We start from the raw sequence: 14752 nt of genomic DNA on the forward strand, positions 1-14752 counted from the left end.
GTATCGTGCTCGGCACGCTCATCCTGCTCTGTGGTGCAACAGATGTCGCTTTCTCCAAAAATGTACTCAATGGGACCGTAATGTTGCAACCACACACACAAGTTGACCTGCTGTGAGGAAAAATCAAGTTAGTACATTTCAAACAGGAAAAAGGTCATTCTAAACTCAACATGAAAAACCAAAATTCCAAAAGTATAAAACACAAAAAATCCTTACCAAAGAGAGAAAATGTATCGTGCTCGGCACCCTCCTCCCACCCTGTGGTGCAACACATGTCCCTTTCTCCAAAAATGTACTCAATGGGACCGTAATGTTGCAACCACACACAAGTTGACCTGCTGTGAGGAAAAATCAAGTTAGTACATTTCAAACAGGAAAAAGGTCATTCTAAACTCAACATGAAGAACCAAAATTCCAAAAGTATAAAACATAAAAAATCCTTACCAAAGAGAGAAAATGTATCGTGCTCGGCACGCTCATCCTGCCCCGTGGTGCAACAGATGTCCCTTTCTCCAAAAATGTACTCAATGTGACCGTAATGTTGCAACCACACACACAAGTTGACCTGCTGTGAGGAAAAATCAAGTTAGTACATTTCAAACAGGAAAAAGGTCATTCTAAACTCAACATGAAAAACCAAAATTCCAAAAGTATAAAACATAAAAAATCCTTACCAAAGAGAGAAAATGTATCGTGCTCGGCACCCTCCTCCCACCCTGTGGTGCAACACATGTCCCTTTCTCCAAAAATGTACTCAATGGGACCGTAATGTTGCAACCACACACAAGTTGACCTGCTGTGAGGAAAAATCAAGTTAGTACATTTCAAACAGGAAAAAGGTCATTCTAAACTCAACATGAAAAACCAAAATTCCAAAAGTATAAAACATAAAAAATCCTTACCAAAGAGAGAAAATGTATCGTGCTCGGCACGCTCATCCTGCCCCGTGGTGCAACAGATGTCCCTTTCTCCAAAAATGTACTCAATGGGACCGTAATGTTGCAACCACACACACAAGTTGACCTGCTGTGAGGAAAAATCAAGTTAGTACATTTCAAACAGGAAAAAGGTCATTCTAAACTCAACATGAAAAACCAAAATTCCAAAAGTATAAAACATAAAAAATCCTTACCAAAGAGAGAAAATGTATCGTGCTCGGCACGCTCATCCTGCCCCGTGGTGCAACAGATGTCCCTTTCTCCAAAAATGTACTCAATGGGACCGTAATGTTGCAACCACACACACAAGTTGACCTGCTGTGAGGAAAAATCAAGTTAGTACATTTCAAACAGGAAAAAGGTCATTCTAAACTCAACATGAAAAACCAAAATTCCAAAAGTATAAAACATAAAAAATCCTTACCAAAGAGAGAAAATGTATCGTGCTCGGCACGCTCATCCTGCCCCGTGGTGCAACAGATGTCCCTTTCTCCAAAAATGTACTCAATGGGACCGTAATTTTGCAACCACACACACAAGTTGACCTGCTGTGAGGAAAAATCAAGTTAGTACATTTCAAACAGGAAAAAGGTCATTCTAAACTCAACATGAAAAACCAAAATTCCAAAAGTATAAAACATAAAAAATCCTTACCAAAGAGAGAAAATGTATCGTGCTCGGCACGCTCATCCTGCCCCGTGGTGCAACAGATGTCCCTTTCTCCAAAAATGTACTCAATGGGACCGTAATGTTGCAACCACACACACAAGTTGACCTGCTGTGAGGAAAAATCAAGTTAGTACATTTCAAACAGGAAAAAGGTCATTCTAAACTCAACATGAAAAACCAAAATTCCAAAAGTATAAAACATAAAAAATCCTTACCAAAGAGAGAAAATGTATCGTGCTCGGCACCCTCCTCCCACCCTGTTAGATTAGATTAGATTAGATTTACTTTCATTCCAATTGATCCGTAGTGAGGAGGTCCTCCAGGATGTGGAACATGTCAGAAAAACAACAATACATGACAAATATTTAAACTAAAACAAATAAGCTAATGTACCATTCCACAGGTCCCAAGTGGAATGATCGTCATTTTTTAATGAACACTAAGAGTCATTTTACAAATACTATTGCACTGAATTTAAAATAAAAAAGTTTTATATTTATTTATAAGGTAAGAAACATGTAATACAACTACTGTAATACTTATTTACAATGAACACATTACTGCACTGAAATGGTGCAGAAGTTAGATTATACTTACACGCACACACACACACACTCACACACACACACACACACACACACACACACAAATTTTCAGTGAACACATTACTGCACTGAAATTGTGCACAAGTTATGTTGTACTTATATACAAATCAGTTGGTTTTCCTCAGAAATTCATCAATGGAGTAGAAGGAGTTGGCCACCAATAAATCCTTTAGGCTTCTCTTAAACTGAATTTCATTGGTTGTTAAGCTTTTTATGGCTGCTGGCAAGTTATTGAAAATGTGTGTTCCTGAATAATGCACGCCTTTTTGTACAAGACTAAGTGACTTTAAATCCTTGTGAAGATTATTCTTATTTCTAGTATTGATTCCATGAATTGAGCTGTTGGTTTGAAAAAGTGATATATTTTTAATGACAAATTTCATTAAGGAATAAATATATTGGGAAGCTGTAGTTAGTATCCCTAGTTCCCTAAACAGGCTTCTGCAGGATGTTCTTGAGTTCACACCACATATAATTCTTACTGCACGTTTTTGTGCCCGGAAAACTTTAGCTTGGCTTGATGAATTACCCCAGAAAATAATCCCATATGACATTATGGAATGAAAGTAAGCATAGTATGCCAGCTTTTTCATTTTTATATCCCCTATGTCTGACAAAATTCGCATTGCAAACAGAGATTTGTTAAGACGCTTCAGCAGTTCTGTGGTGTGCTCCTCCCAGTTGAATTTATTATCAAGCTGTAATCCCAAGAATTTAACACCGTCCACTTCTTCTATCTTCTTGTCATCATATGTTAGACATATACTCTTGGGACACCCCTTACAAGTTCTGAACTGCATGTAGTGTGTTTTTTCAAAGTTTAGTGACAAAGAATTGGCTAGGAACCAGTGATTAATGTCTACAAATATTTTATTGGCTGATCTTTCTAAGACTACACTTGATTTGCTATTTATTGCAATGTTTGTATCATCAGCAAACAAAACAAACTTGGCATCTGGTAATGTTACTGATGAAAGGTCATTGATATACACAAGAAAAAGTAAGGGCCCCAAAATGGAACCTTGTGGGACCCCACATGTAATTAGTTCCCAGTTGGATGATGCCTGATAGCTTGATACATGTCTCTTTCCTAATAACACCCTTTGTTTCCTGCCAGAGATATAAGATTTGAACCATTTTGCAGCATTTCCTGTTACACTATAATATTCTAGTTTACTTAAAAGGATATTGTGATTTACACAGTCAAATGCCTTTGACAGATCACAAAATATACCAGTTGCCTGCAATTTTTTGTCTAATGAATTAAGTACATTTTCACTGTAAGTGTAGATAGCCTTCTCAATATCAGAACCTTTTAGAAATCCAAACTGTGACTTTGACAGTATGTTATTTGAGATAAGATGGTTATAAAGACGACTGTACATTACTTTTTCGAAAATTTTTGAGAATGCTGGCAACAGTGAAATTGGACGGAAATTTGATGCTATTTCTTTATCTCCCTTCTTAAACAGTGGCTTAACTTCAGCATATTTCAGCCATTCGGGAAATATTCCACTGATAAACGACTGGTTACACAGATAGCTTAATATGTTACTTAGCTCAGAATCACATTCTTTAATTAACTTTGTTGATATTTCATCATACCCACTAGATGTTTTTGATTTTAAAGATTTTATGATGGACATTATTTCTGTTGGGGTAGTGAGGGTCAAATTCATATTATGGAAGTTACTTGAAATGTCTGGTCTAAGGTAATCCATAGCAGCATCTACCGAACCTGACAACCCCATCTTTTCAGTAACAGTTATAAAATGTTTGTTAAAAAGTTCTGCAACACTATACACATCTGTCACCAATGCATCATTTACTCTTAATGCTATTTGTTCCTCTTCATGTCTGGTTCTACCGGTCTCCTCCTTCACTATATCCCATATTGTCTTTATTTTGTTATCTGATATGACTATCTTTTCCTTGTAATATATTTGCTTTGACATCCGTATTACAGTCTTTCATATTTTGCAGTATTTCTTATAATGTGCTATAGCATCAACATTGGAAATGTTTCGGATTGACAGATACAGTTTTCTTTTTGTTTTACAAGATACCCCTATTCCTCGAGTAATCCATGGCTTCTTTGTAGACTTTGCTCTAACCTTGGTAAGTTTTGGGGGAAAGCAGTGTTCAAATAAGGTAAGCACTTTATTAGCAAAAATGTTATATTTTTCATTCATGCCATGAGCACTGTAAACATCAGTCCAGTGAATGTCTCTGAGGAGTGTCCTAAAATAATCAATTTTTGGCTTACTGATTACCCTCTTGAGCTCAGATTTAACAGATTTTATATCCTGTTCAGTATTAACATTTAACAGAAGGAACTGCATGTCATGGTCTGAGAGGCCATTGACTATTGGTTTTGTAATATAATTTTGTTCATTTGACTTTTCTATAAAGATATTATCAATGGCTGTTTGTGAGCAAGTGGTTATCCTAGTGGGGAACTTTACTGTGGGAATTAAGTTGAATGATAGTGTTACTAACTCAAATAGGTTCTTATTGGGAGAGTCTTTAAGGAAATCTACATTGAAATCACCAGCAACCACTATTTCTTTGTTTTTGGTTGTTAAATGGGCCAGTACAGCTTCAAGGTGGTTTACAAACAGATTAAAGTTACCTGCAGGTGCTCGATATACACTTAATATTATGAAAGATTTTTTGTGAAAATCTAATTCTGTTGCACATGCTTCCATATGCTGTTCTAGGCAAAATTTATGAATGTCTATGTTCTTAAATTTATGACAGTTCCTGATGAATGTGGCAACTCCTCCTTTCTCCATTTCTGATCTACAATAGTGAGATGCTAACCTAAACCCTGTAACACTTAAAAGTTCTATACCAGTGGTCACATGATGTTCAGAGAGGCAGATTATGTCAGCTGGGTTTGAAGACTCTAATTCATCTATGCAGATAGTTAATTCATTAATTTTATTTCTCAGTCCTCGAATATTTTGATGCAATAAAGATAGCTGACATTTCACATTGACTGACTTAAAATTGGATGGAGTTAAAATATCTGCTGACAGTTGAAAATTCTTAACCAATGGCTGTTTATGTTGATGTAATAAGCTGGAATTATGTTTTTTGATTTCTTTCTCAAACTGAAGGTTTGTCTCAGTTCTAACCTCTCTTAAAATTTGTTTTCTTTCTGTCCTCCCTACCCTAAAAAAGGGTAGAAAGGACACATGTCCCTTTCTCCAAAAATGTACTCAATGGGACCGTAATGTTGCAACCACACACACAAGTTGACCTGCTGTGAGGAAAAATCAAGTTAGTACATTTCAAACAGGAAAAAGGTCATTCTAAACTCAACATGAAAAACCAAAATTCCAAAAGTATAAAACATAAAAAATCCTTACCAAAGAGAGAAAATGTATCATGCTCGGCACCCTCCTCCCACCCTGTGGTGCAACACATGTCCCTTTCTCCAAAAATGTACTCAATGGGACCGTAATGTTGCAACCACACACACAAGTTGACCTGCTGTGAGGAAAAATCAAGTTAGTACATTTCAAACAGGAAAAAGGTCATTCTAAACTCAACATGAAAAACCAAAATTCCAAAAGTATAAAACATAAAAAATCCTTACCAAAGAGAGAAAATGTATCATGCTCGGCACCCTCCTCCCACCCTGTGGTGCAACACATGTCCCTTTCTCCAAAAATGTACTCAATGGGACCGTAATGTTGCAACCACACACACAAGTTGCACTGCTGTGAGGAAAAATCAAGTTAGTACATTTCAAACAGGAAAAAGGTCATTCTAAACTCAACATGAAAAACCAAAATTCCAAAAGTATAAAACATAAAAAATCCTTACCAAAGAGAGAAAATGTATCATGCTCGGCACGCTCATCCTGCCCCGTGGTGCAACAGATGTCCCTTTCTCCAAAAATGTACTCAATGGGACCGTAATGTTGCAACCACACACAAGTTGACCTGCTGTGAGGAAAAATCAAGTTAGTACATTTCAAACAGCAAAAAGGTCATTCTAAACTCAACATGAAAAACCAAAATTCCAAAAGTATAAAACATAAAAAATCCTTACCAAAGAGAGAAAATGTATCGTGCTCGGCACGCTCATCCTGCCCCGTGGTGCAACAGATGTCCCTTTCTCCAAAAATGTACTCAATGGGACCGTAATGTTGCAACCACACACACAAGTTGACCTGCTGTGAGGAAAAATCAAGTTAGTACATTTCAAACAGGAAAAAGGTCATTCTAAACTCAACATGAAAAACCAAAATTCCAAAAGTATAAAACATAAAAAAATCCTTACCAAAGAGAGAAAATGTATCGTGCTCGGCACGCTCATCCTGCCCCGTGGTGCAACAGATGTCCCTTTCTCCAAAAATGTACTCAATGGGACCGTAATGTTGCAACCACACACACAAGTTGACCTGCTGTGAGGAAAAATCAAGTTAGTACATTTCAAACAGGAAAAAGGTCATTCTAAACTCAACATGAAAAACCAAAATTCCAAAAGTATAAAACATAAAAAATCCTTACCAAAGAGAGAAAATGTATCGTGCTCGGCACGCTCATCCTGCCCCGTGGTGCAACAGATGTCCCTTTCTCCAAAAATGTACTCAATGGGACCGTAATGTTGCAACCACACACAAGTTGACCTGCTGTGAGGAAAAATCAAGTTAGTACAAATCAAACAGGAAAAAGGTCATTCTAAACTCAACATGAAAAACCAAAATTCCAAAAGTATAAAACATAAAAAATCCTTACCAAAGAGAGAAAATGTATCGTGCTCGGCACGCTCATCCTGCCCCGTGGTGCAACAGATGTCCCTTTCTCCAAAAATGTACTCAATGGGACCGTAATGTTGCAACCACACACAAGTTGACCTGCTGTGAGGAAAAATCAAGTTAGTACATTTCAAACAGGAAAAAGGTCATTCTAAACTCAACATGAAAAACCAAAATTCCAAAAGTATAAAACATAAAAAATCCTTACCAAAGAGAGAAAATGTATCGTGCTCGGCACGCTCATCCTGCCCCGTGGTGCAACAGATGTCCCTTTCTCCAAAAATGTACTCAATGGGACCGTAATGTTGCAACCACACACACAAGTTGACCTGCTGTGAGGAAAAATCAAGTTAGTACATTTCAAACAGGAAAAAGGTCATTCTAAACTCAACATGAAAAACCAAAATTCCAAAAGTATAAAACATAAAAAATCCTTACCAAAGAGAGAAAATGTATCGTGCTCGGCACGTTCATCCTGCCCCGTGGTGCAACAGATGTCCCTTTCTCCAAAAATGTACTCAATGGGACCGTAATGTTGCAACCACACACACAAGTTGACCTGCTGTGAGGAAAAATCAAGTTAGTACATTTCAAACAGGAAAAAGGTCATTCTAAACTCAACATGAAAAACCAAAATTCCAAAAGTATAAAACATAAAAAATCCTTACCAAAGAGAGAAAATGTATCGTGCTCGGCACGCTCATCCTGCCCCGTGGTGCAACAGATGTCCCTTTCTCCAAAAATGTACTCAATGGGACCGTAATGTTGCAACCACACACAAGTTGACCTGCTGTGAGGAAAAATCAAGTTAGTACATTTCAAACAGGAAAAAGGTCATTCTAAACCCAACATGAAAAACCAAAATTCCAAAAGTATAAAACATAAAAAATCCTTACCAAAGAGAGAAAATGTATCGTGCTCGGCACCCTCCTCCCACCCTGTGGTGCAACACATGTCCCTTTCTCCAAAAATGTACTCAATGGGACCGTAATGTTGCAACCACACACAAGTTGACCTGCTGTGAGGAAAAATCAAGTTAGTACATTTCAAACAGGAAAAAGGTCATTCTAAACTCAACATGAAAAACCAAAATTCCAAAAGTATAAAACATAAAAAATCCTTACCAAAGAGAGAAAATGTATCGTGCTCGGCACCCTCCTCCCACCCTGTGGTGCAACACATGTCCCTTTCTCCAAAAATGTACTCAATGGGACCGTAATGTTGCAACCACACACAAGTTGACCTGCTGTGAGGAAAAATCAAGTTAGTACATTTCAAACAGGGAAAAGGTCATTCTAAACTCAACATGAAAAACCAAAATTCCAAAAGTATAAAACATAAAAAAATCCTTACCAAAGAGAGAAAATGTATTGTGCTCGGCACGCTCATCCTGCCCCGTGGTGCAACAGATGTCCCTTTCTCCAAAAATGTACTCAATGGGACCGTAATGTTGCAACCACACACAACTTGACCTGCTGTGAGGAAAAATCAAGTTAGTACATTTCAAACAGGAAAAAGGTCATTCTAAACTCAACATGAAAAACCAAAATTCCAAAAGTATAAAACATAAAAAATCCTTACCAAAGAGAGAAAATGTATCGTGCTCGGCACGCTCATCCTGCCCCGTGGTGCAACAGATGTCCCTTTCTCCAAAAATGTACTCAATGGGACCGTAATGTTGCAACCACACACACAAGTTGACCTGCTGTGAGGAAAAATCAAGTTAGTACATTTCAAACAGGAAAAAGGTCATTCTAAACTCAACATGAAAAACCAAAATTCCAAAAGTATAAAACATAAAAAATCCTTACCAAAGAGAGAAAATGTATCGTGCTCGGCACCCTCATCCTGCCCCGTGGTGCAACAGATGTCCCTTTCTCCAAAAATGTACTCAATGGGACCGTAATGTTGCAACCACACACAAGTTGACCTGCTGTGAGGAAAAATCAAGTTAGTACATTTCAAACAGGAAAAAGGTCATTCTAAACTCAACATGAAAAACCAAAATTCCAAAAGTATAAAACATAAAAAATCCTTACCAAAGAGAGAAAATGTATCGTGCTCGGCACGCTCATCCTGCCCCGTGGTGCAACAGATGTCCCTTTCTCCAAAAATGTACTCAATGGGACCACAATGTTGCAACCACACACAAGTTGACCTGCTGTGAGGACAAATCAAGTTAGTACATTTCAAACAGGAAAAAGGTCATTCTAAACTCAACATGAAAAACCAAAATTCCAAAAGTATAAAACATAAAAAATCCTTACCAAAGAGAGAAAATGTATCATGCTCGGCACGCTCATCCTGCCCCGTGGTGCAACAGATGTCCCTTTCTCCAAAAATGTACTCAATGGGACCGTAATGTTGCAACCACACACACAAGTTGACCTGCTGTGAGGAAAAATCAAGTTAGTACATTTCAAACAGGTAAAAAGGTCATTCTAAACTCAACATGAAAAACCAAAATTCCAAAAGTATAAAACATAAAAAATCCTTACCAAAGAGAGAAAATGTATCGTGCTCGGCACGCTCATCCTGCCCCGTGGTGCAACAGATGTCCCTTTCTCCAAAAATGTACTCAATGGGACCGTAATGTTGCAACCACACACACAAGTTGACCTGCTGTGAGGAAAAATCAAGTTAGTACATTTCAAACAGGAAAAAGGTCATTCTAAACTCAACATGAAAAACCAAAATTCCAAAAGTATAAAACATAAAAAATCCTTACCAAAGAGAGAAAATGTATCGTGCTCGGCACGCTCATCCTGCCCCGTGGTGCAACAGATGTCCCTTTCCCCAAAAATGTACTCAATGGGACCGTAATGTTGCAACCACACACACAAGTTGACCTGCTGTGAGGAAAAATCAAGTTAGTACATTTCAAACAGGAAAAAGGTCATTCTAAACTCAACATGAAAAACCAAAATTCCAAAAGTATAAAACATAAAAAATCCTTACCAAAGAGAGAAAATGTATCGTGCTCGGCACGCTCATCCTGCCCCTTGGTGCAACAGATGTCCCTTTCTCCAAAAATGTACTCAATGGGACCACAATGTTGCAACCACACACAAGTTGACCTGCTGTGAGGACAAATCAAGTTAGTACATTTCAAACAGGAAAAAGGTCATTCTAAACTCAACATGAAAAACCAAAATTCCAAAAGTATAAAACATAAAAAATCCTTACCAAAGAGAGAAAATGTAACGTGCTCGGCACCCTCCTCCCGCCCTGTGGTGCAACAGATGTCCCTTTCTCCAAAAATGTACTCAATGGGACCGTAACGTTGCAACCACACAGACAAGTTGACCTGCTGTGAGGAAAATTCAAGTTAGTACATTTCAAAGAGGAAAAAGGGCATTTTAAACTCAACATGAGAAACCAAAATTCCAAAACTATAAAACATAAAAAAATCCTTACCAAAGAGAGAAAACGTATTGTGCTCGGCACCCTCCACCCGCCCTGTGGTGCAACAGATGTCCCTTTCTCCAAAAATGTACTCAATGGGACCGTAATGTTGCAACCACACACACAAGTTGACCTGCTGTGAGGAAAATTCATGTTAGTACATTTCAAACACGAAAAAGGTCATTTTAAATTCAACATGAAAAACCAAGATTCCAAAAGTATAAAACATAAAAAAATGCTTACCAAAGAGAGAAAATGCATCGTGCTCGGCACCCTCCTCCCGCCCTGTGGGGCAACAGATGTCCCGTTCTCCAAAAATGTACTCAATGGGACCGTAAAGTTGCAACCACACAGACAAGTTGACCTGCTGTGAGGAATATTCAAGTTAGTACATTTCAAACAGGAAAAAGGTCATTTTAAACTCAACATGAGAAACCAAAATTCCAAAAGTATAAAACATAAAAAATGCTTACCAAAGAGAGAAAATGTATCATGCTCGGCACCCTCCTCCCGCCCTTTGGTGCAACAGATGTCCCTTTCTGCAAAAATGTACTCAATGGGACCGTAATGTTGCAACCACACAGACAAGTTGACCTGCTGTGAGGAATATTCAAGTTAGTACATTTCAAACAGGAAAAAGGTCATTTTAAACTCAACATGAGAAACCAAAATTCCAAAAGTATAAAACATAAAAAATGCTTACCAAAGAGAGAAAATGTATCATGCTCGGCACCCTCCTCCCGCCCTTTGGTGCAACAGATGTCCCTTTCTGCAAAAATGTACTCAATGGGACCGTAATGTTGCAACCACACACACAAGTTGACCTGCTGTGAGGAAAATTCAAGTTAGTACATTTCAAACAGGAAAAAGCTCATTTTAAACTCAACGTGAAAAACCAAAATTGCAAAACTATGAAACAAAAAAAAAATGCTTACCAAAGAGAGAAAATGTATCGTGCTCGGCACCCTCCGCCCGCCCTGTGATGCAACAAATGTCCCTTTCTCCAAAAATGTACTCAATGGGACCGTAATGTTGCAACCACACACACAAGTTGACCTGCTGTGAGGAAAAATCAAGTTAGTACATTTCAAACGTGAAAAAGGTCATTTTAAACTCAACATGAAAAACCAAAATTCCAAAAGTATAAAACATAAAAAAATCCTTACCAAAGAGAGAAAATGTAACGTGCTCGGCACCCTCCTCCTGCCCTGTGGTGCAACAGATGTCCCTTTCTCCAAAAATGTACTCAATGGGACCGTAATGTTGCAACCACACACACAAGTTGACCTGCTGTGAGGAAAAATCAAGTTAGTACATTTCAAACGTGAAAAAGGTCATTTTAAACTCAACATGAAAAACCAAAATTCCAAAAGTATAAAACATAAAAAAATCCTTACCAAAGAGAGAAAATGTAACGTGCTCGGCACCCTCCTCCTGCCCTGTGGTGCAACAGATGTCCCTTTCTCCAAAAATGTACTCAATGGGACCGTAATGTTGCAACCACACACACAAGTTGACCTGCTGTGAGGAATATTCAAGTTAGTACATTTCAAACAGGAAAAAGGTCATTTTAAACTCAACATGAAAAACCAAAATTCCAAAAGTAAAAACATAAAAAAATCCTTACCAAAGAGAGAAAATGTATCATGCTCGGCACCCTCCTCCCGCCCTGTGGTGCAACAGATGTCCCTTTCTCCAAAAATGTACTCAATGGGACCGTAACGTTGCAACCACACAGACAAGTTGACCTGCTGTGAGGAAAATTCAAGTTAGTACATTTCAAAGAGGAAAAAGGGCATTTTAAACTCAACATGAGAAACCAAAATTCCAAAACTATAAAACATAAAAAAATCCTTACCAAAGAGAGAAAACGTATTGTGCTCGGCACCCTCCACCCGCCCTGTGGTGCAACAGATGTCCCTTTCTCCAAAAATGTACTCAATGGGACCGTAACGTTGCAACCACACACACAAGTTGACCTGCTGTGAGGAAAATTCATGTTAGTACATTTCAAACACGAAAAAGGTCATTTTAAATTCAACATGAAAAACCAAGATTCCAAAAGTATAAAACATAAAAAAATGCTTACCAAAGAGAGAAAATGCATCGTGCTCGGCACCCTCCTCCCGCCCTGTGGGGCAACAGATGTCCCGTTCTCCAAAAATGTACTCAATGGGACCGTAAAGTTGCAACCACACAGACAAGTTGACCTGCTGTGAGGAATATTCAAGTTAGTACATTTCAAACAGGAAAAAGGTCATTTTAAACTCAACATGAGAAACCAAAATTCCAAAAGTATAAAACATAAAAAATGCTTACCAAAGAGAGAAAATGTATCATGCTCGGCACCCTCCTCCCGCCCTTTGGTGCAACAGATGTCCCTTTCTGCAAAAATGTACTCAATGGGACCGTAATGTTGCAACCACACAGACAAGTTGACCTGCTGTGAGGAATATTCAAGTTAGTACATTTCAAACAGGAAAAAGGTCATTTTAAACTCAACATGAGAAACCAAAATTCCAAAAGTATAAAACATAAAAAATGCTTACCAAAGAGAGAAAATGTATCATGCTCGGCACCCTCCTCCCGCCCTTTGGTGCAACAGATGTCCCTTTCTGCAAAAATGTACTCAATGGGACCGTAATGTTGCAACCACACACACAAGTTGACCTGCTGTGAGGAAAATTCAAGTTAGTACATTTCAAACAGGAAAAAGCTCATTTTAAACTCAACGTGAAAAACCAAAATTGCAAAACTATGAAACAAAAAAAAAATGCTTACCAAAGAGAGAAAATGTATCGTGCTCGGCACCCTCCGCCCGCCCTGTGATGCAACAAATGTCCCTTTCTCCAAAAATGTACTCAATGGGACCGTAATGTTGCAACCACACACACAAGTTGACCTGCTGTGAGGAAAAATCAAGTTAGTACATTTCAAACATGAAAAAGGTCTTTTTAAACTCAACATGAAAAACCAAAACTCCAAAATTATAAAACATACAAAATGTTTACCAAAGACAGGAAATGTATCGTGCTCGGCACCCTCCTCCCTCCCTGTGGTGCAACAGATGTCCCTTTCTCCAAAAATGTACTCAATGGGATCGTAACGTAGCAACCACACACAAGTTGACCTGCTGTGAAGAAAAATCAAGTTAGTACATTTCAAACATGAAAAAGGTGATTTAAATTCAACATGAAAAACCAAAATTCCATTTGTACAAAACATAAAAAAATGCTTACCAAAGACAGGAAATGTATCGTGCTCGGCACCCTCCTCCCGCCCTGTGGTGCAACAGATGTCCCTTTCTCCAAAAATGTACTCAATGGGACCGTAATGTTGCAACCACACACACAAGTTGACCTGCTGTGAGGAAAAATCAAGTTTTACATTTCAAACATGAAAAACCAAAATTCGAAAACTATAAAACAAAAAAAATGTTTACCAAAGACAGGAAATGTATCGTGCTCGGCACCCTCCTCCCGCCCTGTGGTGCAACAGATGTCCCTTTCTCCAAAAATGTACTCAATGGGACCGTAATGTTGCAACCACACACACAAGTTGACCTGCTGTGAGGAAAAATCAAGTTAGTACATTTCAAACAGGAAAAAGGTCATTTTAAACTCAACATGAGAAACCAAAATTCCAAAAGTATAAAACATAAAAAATGCTTACCAAAGAGAGAAAATGTATCGTGCTCGGCACCCTCCTCCCGCCCTTTGGTGCAACAGATGTCCCTTTCTCCAAAAATGTACTCAATGGGACCGTAATGTTGCAACCACACACACAAGTTTACCTGCTGTGAGGAAAATTCAAGTTAGTACATTTCAAACAGGAAAAAGGTCATTTTAAACTCAACGTGAAAAACCAAAATTGCAAAAGTATGAAACAAAAAAAAAAATGCTTACCAAAGAGAGAAAATGTATCGTGCTCGGCACCCTCCGCCCGCCCTGTGATGCAACAAATGTCCCTTTCTCCAAAAATGTACTCAATGGGACCGTAATGTTGCAACCACACACACAAGTTCACCTGCTGTGAGGAAAAATCAAGTTAGTACATTTCAAACATGAAAAAGGTGTTTTTAAACTCAACATGAAAAACCAAAACTCCAAAAGTATAAAACATACAAAATGTTTACCAAAGACAGGAAATGTATCGTGCTCGGCACCCTCCTCCCTCCCTGTGGTGCAACAGATGTCCCTTTCTCCAAAAATGTACTCAATGGGATCGTAACGTAGCAACCACACACAAGTTGACCTGCTGTGAAGAAAAATCAAGTTAGTACATTTCAAACATGAAAAAGGTGATTTAAATTCAACATGAAAAACCAAAATTCCATTTGTACAAAACATAAAAAAATGCTTACC

This window comes from Schistocerca americana, chromosome 8, assembly GCF_021461395.2.
Source record: "Schistocerca americana isolate TAMUIC-IGC-003095 chromosome 8, iqSchAmer2.1, whole genome shotgun sequence".
NCBI classification, from domain to species: Eukaryota; Metazoa; Arthropoda; class Insecta; order Orthoptera; family Acrididae; genus Schistocerca; species Schistocerca americana.